General features: G+C 46.2%; 1 non-coding gene across 1 annotated transcript; it reads right to left on the bottom strand.

The window, feature by feature from the left end:
* Nucleotides 1–5291: 5291 nt before the first annotated feature.
* LOC115935541 (U6 spliceosomal RNA) lies at nucleotides 5292–5398 on the bottom strand. The gene has a single exon (XR_004071149.2). It is a non-coding gene; the product is annotated as a U6 spliceosomal RNA (small nuclear RNA).
* Between the last annotated feature and the right edge of the window lie 470 nt (nucleotides 5399–5868).

Raw genomic sequence — 5868 nt, 5'->3', positions numbered from 1 at the left:
TCAAACAATCTGGGGCAAGCCTGTCGTGAGAATTAAAGTGTGCCTTTGTTCGCAGGGGCTGCCAACACGAAGTACCACATGGAGAGGCTTAAACAGTAGGAATTTATTTTCTCACCATTCTGGAGGCTGGAAGGCCGAGATCAAGGTGCTGGGAAAGTGGGTTCCTTTTTTTTTTTTTTTTTTTTTTTTGACAGTGTATTGCTTGGTCTCCCAGGCTGGAGTGCAATGGCGCAGTCTTGGCTCACTGCAACCTCTGCCTCCTGGATTCAAGTGATTCTCCTGCCTCAGCCTCCCAAGCAACTGGGATTATAGGTGCCCACCACCATGCCTGGTTAATTTTTGTATTTTTATTTATTATTTGTTTGTTTATTTATTTTTTTGAGACGGAGTCTTGCTCTGTCACCTTGGCTGGAGCGCAATGGCACGATGTAGGCTCACTGCAACCTCCGTCTCCCAGATTTGAGTGATTCTCCTGCCTCAGCCTCACAAGCAGCTGGGATTACAGGTGCCCACCATCATGCCCGGCTAATTTTTGTATTTTTAGTAGAGACGGGGTTTCACTGTGTTGGTCAGGCTGGTCTCGAACTCCTGACCTCATGGGCCGCCTGCCTCAGCCTCCCAAAGTGCTGGGATTACAGGGATGAGCCACCATGCCCAGTCCAGTGGGTTCCTTCTGAAGCCTCTCTCCTTGGCTTGTAGAGGGCATCCTCTTCCTGTATGGTCTTCCCTCTGTATGAGACGGTGTCCAAATTTCCTCTTCTTAGAAGGACAGCAGCCATGTTGGCTTAAGGCCCACCCCTAACAACCTCATGTCAACTCAATTACTACCTTTGAAGACCCTGTCTCCTGAGCATGGTGGCTCACGCCTGTAATCCCAACACTTTGGGAGGCCGAGGTGGGTGGCTCGCTTGAGGTCAGGAGTTTAAGACCAGCCTGGCCTACATGGTGAAACCCCGTCTCTACTAGAAATACAAAAATTGGCCAGGCACAGTGGCACACACCTGCAATCCCAGCTACTCAGGAGGCTGAGACATGAAAATCACTTGAACATGGTGGGGCAGATGTGGCAGTGAGTCAAGATCACGCCACTGTACTCCAGCCTGGGTGACAGAGTGAGACTCCATCTCAAAAAATTAATTAATTAATTAATTAATTAATTAATTAAAGACCCTGTCTCCAAACACAGCCACATTCTCAAGTACTGGGGTGTACAATTTCAATGCATGAATTTTAGAGAGACACCATTCAGCCCATAAGAGATGAGATGCAAGCTGGGCGCGGTGGCTCACGCCTGTAACCTCAGCAATTTGGGAGGCCAAGGCAGGCGGATAATAAGGTCAGGAGTTCGAGACCAGCCTGGCCAACATGGTGAAACCCTCTCTCTACTAAAAGTACAAAAATTAGCCAGGTGTGGTGGTGCACGCCTGTAATCCCAGTTACTTGGGAGTCTGAGGCAGGAGAATCTCTTGAACTGGGGAGGCAGAGGTTGCAGTGAGCCGAGATCGTGCTGCTGCACTCCAGACTGGGCGACAGAGTGAGACTTCATCTCAAAAAAAAAAAAAAAAAAAAAAAAAAATGAGAGATGAGATGCTGCACAGAGATGGCCAGATCCATAAGAGGTGGTTATTAAGCGGTGGCAAGCGTGAGTTCTTTCTTCAGAGTGACTGAGAAGGCAAGACAACGTGGAGAAAACACCAGAATTCTGGTGTCTTTCTACAGTCAACCCTTCTCTCCACCAGCAAACCCTCCTGAATGACTGCAGTGAGTTCTTCCAGAGAGGAAGTAATTCTGTTGCACCTGTGCAAGCCTGGATTTATCACTCGGCTGCTCTGAGCTGGTTCACAATCTCCCTCAAGCCTCCAATGATGGGCAAAGTGAGCCTTGGGCAGGAATCCCGGGGCTGCTGTGCCCACAGCTCCAGCCAACATCCAGTGCCGGCCCAGGAGTGCCTGGAGAGCCTGTAGCCCACGTCAGGGGTCCTGGTGTTGCTGCCTCCACACTGCCCCATGCAGACATCATTTGGCTGGGAAGGAACAGAGCTCAGGCAGGGATGTGTTTAGAATTCCTTCCTACAGCTGATTCCATTGGACTTGGGGCAGGGGAGTGATTTCTGCCCCCTGACATTTTTCTTTTGCTGACCTGAGCCTCTTGGTGAGAATTCCTCCTGGGACATCCTCAGAGGCCCTGGGGTCCATCTACCTGGGAAAGACACAGCCCTGAAAACAGGAGGCAGGTGCTCCAGAGACCGGCGAGGACCCAGGAAGAGGAGCTCCTGACAGCCTGAGAGAGGGATCAGAAGAGAGAGGTGTCAGATTCATTGCAAGGCAAGAAGTGATTGAAAAGCATCTTCTGGGATTTAAAAGCATTCTCTAGGCCAGGTGCTGTGTCTCACGCCTATAATCTCAGCATTTTGGGAGACTCCTGTGGGAGGATCGCTTGAGGACCTCTCTGGGCAAGAGTTCAAGACCACCCTGGGCAACATAGTGAGACCTTGTGTCTACAAAAAGGTTTTTTATTCTATTATTCTTATTTATTATTTATTAATTTTTTATTTGTATTTATATTTATTTTTTTTTTTTGAGATGGAGTCTCACTCTGTCACCCAGGCTGGAGCGCAATGGTGTAATCTTGACTCACTGCAACCTCCACCTCCCAGGTTTAAGCAATTCTCCTGCCTCAGCCTCTTGAGTAGCTGAGATTACAGGCACACACCACCATCCCCAGCTAATTATTATTATTATTATTTGTATTTGTATTTTTAGTAGGGATAGGGTTTTGCCATGTTGCCCAGGCTGGTCTTGAACATCTGACCTCAAGTGATCTTCCTGCCTTGGCCTCCCAAAGTGCTGGGATTACAGGCGTGGGCCACCGTGCCTGGCCCTACAAAACATTTTAAAATGGGTCAGGCATGGTTGAGTGGACCTATGGTCCCAGCTACTGGAGAGGCTGAGGTGGGAGAATTGCTTGAGCCTAAGGATTGGAGGCTGCAGTGAGCTGTGTTCGTGCCACTGCACTTCAATCTGGGTGACAGAGAAAGACCCTGTCTCTAAAAAATAAATAAATAAATAAAGTAAAATAAAAGCAATTTCCGATAGTTTCCCATGCTTCCTACCAATTTAAAAAATCCTTCCCTAACCCCAAACAGCCTTTTATTTTTTGTTTTTCGGTTTTTTGTTTGTTTGTTTGTTTTGAAACGGAGTCTCGCTCTGTTGCCCAGGCTGGAGTGCAGTGGTGCGATCTGGGCTCACTGCAACCTCTGTCTCCCAAGTTCGAGCAATTCTCCCTACCTCAACCTCCCAAGTAGCTGGGATTACAGGCACATGCCATGACGCCTGGCTAATTTTTGTATTTTTTACTAGAGATGGGGTTTCACCATGTTGCCCAGGCTGGTCTCGAACTCCTGACCTCAGGTGATCTGCCCACCTCGGCCTCCCAAAGTGCTGGGATTACAGGCATGATCCATCGCGCCTGGCCCCAAACAGCCTTTTCCATGCCGGTTGTGTCTAAGGCCTTCTCTGCTTTTGCTAACTCTACTCCCTACCTCATGCAAACTGCTCTTGATGTCTTCCCTGAAATTTTGACATGTTATATCAATTGGAAGATTGGAATGTTGTATCAATTGGAAGATTGTTGTATCAATTGGAAGATTGTTGTATCAGTTGGAAGACTGGAATGTTGTATCAGTTGGAAGATGGTTGTATCAATTGGATTGTTGTCTCAATTGGAAGATTGTTGTATCAATTGGAAGATTGGAATGTTGTATCGATTGGAAGATTGATACATGTTGTATCAATTGGAAGATTTTCTCCAAAACCGTGAGCAAGTTGCTGATAATTTTCTGCAGCAGAAATGCCACCAGGGCTTTTTCTTTCTCCTTTTCCATTTAAAAACTGGATTACAGTAGACATTTTCTCCCTGGGGGCCTATGTGTAGGAGAGCAGTTATTTCGAGTCCAGAGAATTTTAGCTGATGCATTTACAAAGATGTGGCCTGTGCATTGTGAAATGCAGTACAATCACCAGCATTTGTTCACTATGCACCAAACTGGGCTCTTGCCCCTGCTAGTCCACACTTTTGAACATGGGAAGCTTTTTTCCTGTCTGGTGGATCCTGATAACTGCAAAACCAGCATTTGCGATCAAGCTCCAGGACCTGAATTGTGCAGAATAGAGTAAAAGCAACCCCCTCCAGCTCCCTCCCTCCTCAAATCACAAAATTTCTCCAGAGGAGCCCTGAAGTCATCTTGCCTTCCATCAAAACCCCTTTTTTCTTTCTCTTGAAAATTTGACGAGATCCAAGTGGCGGCTTTCATCAGCGATTCCTGAAGAAAGAGAGAGGGGCAATAATCCTCACCCACTGCCACAACCCCCATGCCACGCCGGCAGTGCCTTCAGGAGGAAATGTTAGACTTTTCCCTGCATGCACCTCACTCCTCTGCAGATTCATAGATGGCAGTGCACACAAGAAATGAACAAAGTTCCTCGAAAACTTAAAAACAGATCCAGCAGTTGCACTTCTGGCTTTGTACCCCAAGGAAGCGAAATCAGGGGCCCGAGGAGATATTTGAATAACCATTTTTTTTTTTTTTTGGAACAGAGTCTTATTCTGTCACCCAGGCTGGAGGGCAGTGGCACAATCTCCACTCACTGCAACCTCCACCTCCCAGGTTCAAGCGATTCTCCTGCCTCAGCCTCCTGAGGATCTGGTACTACAGGCATGCACCACCATGCCCGGCTAATCCATAACCAATTTTATAGCAGCATTATTTACAATAGCCAAAGGGTAGAAGCAACCCAGGTGTCCATCAACAGATAAATTGATAAACACAGTGTGATACATTCGTGCCATGAAATTTTTTTTTATTATACTTTAAGTTCTGGGATATATGTGCAGAACATGCAGGTTTGTTATATAGGTATACACATGCCATGGTGGTTTGCTGCACCCATCAACCCGTCATCTACATTAGATATTTTTCCTAATGCTATCCTTCCTCTATCCTCCTACCACCCTACAGGCCCTGGTGTGTGATGTTCCCTTCCCTGTGTCCATGGGTTCTCACTGTTAAACTCCCACTTATGAGTGAGAACACGTGGTGTCTGGTCTTCTGTTCTTGTGTTAGTTTGCTAAGAATGATGGTTTCCAGCTTCATCCATGTCCCTGCAAGGGACATGAACTCATCCTTTTTTATGGCTGCATAGTGTTCCATGGTGTATATATGCCACATTTTCTTTATCCAGTCTATCAGTGATGGGAATTTGGGTTGATTCCAAGTCTTCGCTATTGTGAAAAAAAATATGGAACGCTTCACGAATTTGCATGTCATCCTTACGCAGGGGCCATGCTAATCTTCTCTGTATCTTTCCAATTTTAGTATATGTGCTGCCAAAGCAAGCACCATGCCATGGAATATTATTCAGCCATAAAAAAGATGGAAATTCTATCACATGGCACAACATAATAAAACATGGGAACAGTATGCTCAGTGAAATAAACCAGTCATAAAAAGACAAATATTGAATGATTCCACTTAAATGGGGCACCTAGAGCAAGCTAATTCATAGAGACAGAAAATAGAATGGGGGTTACCAGAGGCTGGAGGAGGGAAATGGGGAGTTAGTATTTAATGGATAGAGTTTCAGTTTTACAAGATAAAAAATGTTCTGGAAATTCCTTACACGTGAATATACTTTTTTTCTTGAGACAGAGTCTTGCGCTGTTGCCCAGGCTGGAGTGCAGTGGCACCATCTTGGCTCACTGCAACTTCCACCTCCTGGGTTCAAGCAATTCTCCTGCCTCAGCCTCCCGAGTAGCTGGGATTACAGACACCCACCACCATACCCAGCTAATTTTTTTCTTTTTTTTTTT

The sequence above is a fragment of the Gorilla gorilla genome, chromosome 6 (assembly GCF_029281585.2).
Source record: "Gorilla gorilla gorilla isolate KB3781 chromosome 6, NHGRI_mGorGor1-v2.1_pri, whole genome shotgun sequence".
Classification (NCBI taxonomy): domain Eukaryota; kingdom Metazoa; phylum Chordata; class Mammalia; order Primates; family Hominidae; genus Gorilla; species Gorilla gorilla.
This window is presented reverse-complemented; position numbering and strand designations above follow the sequence as displayed.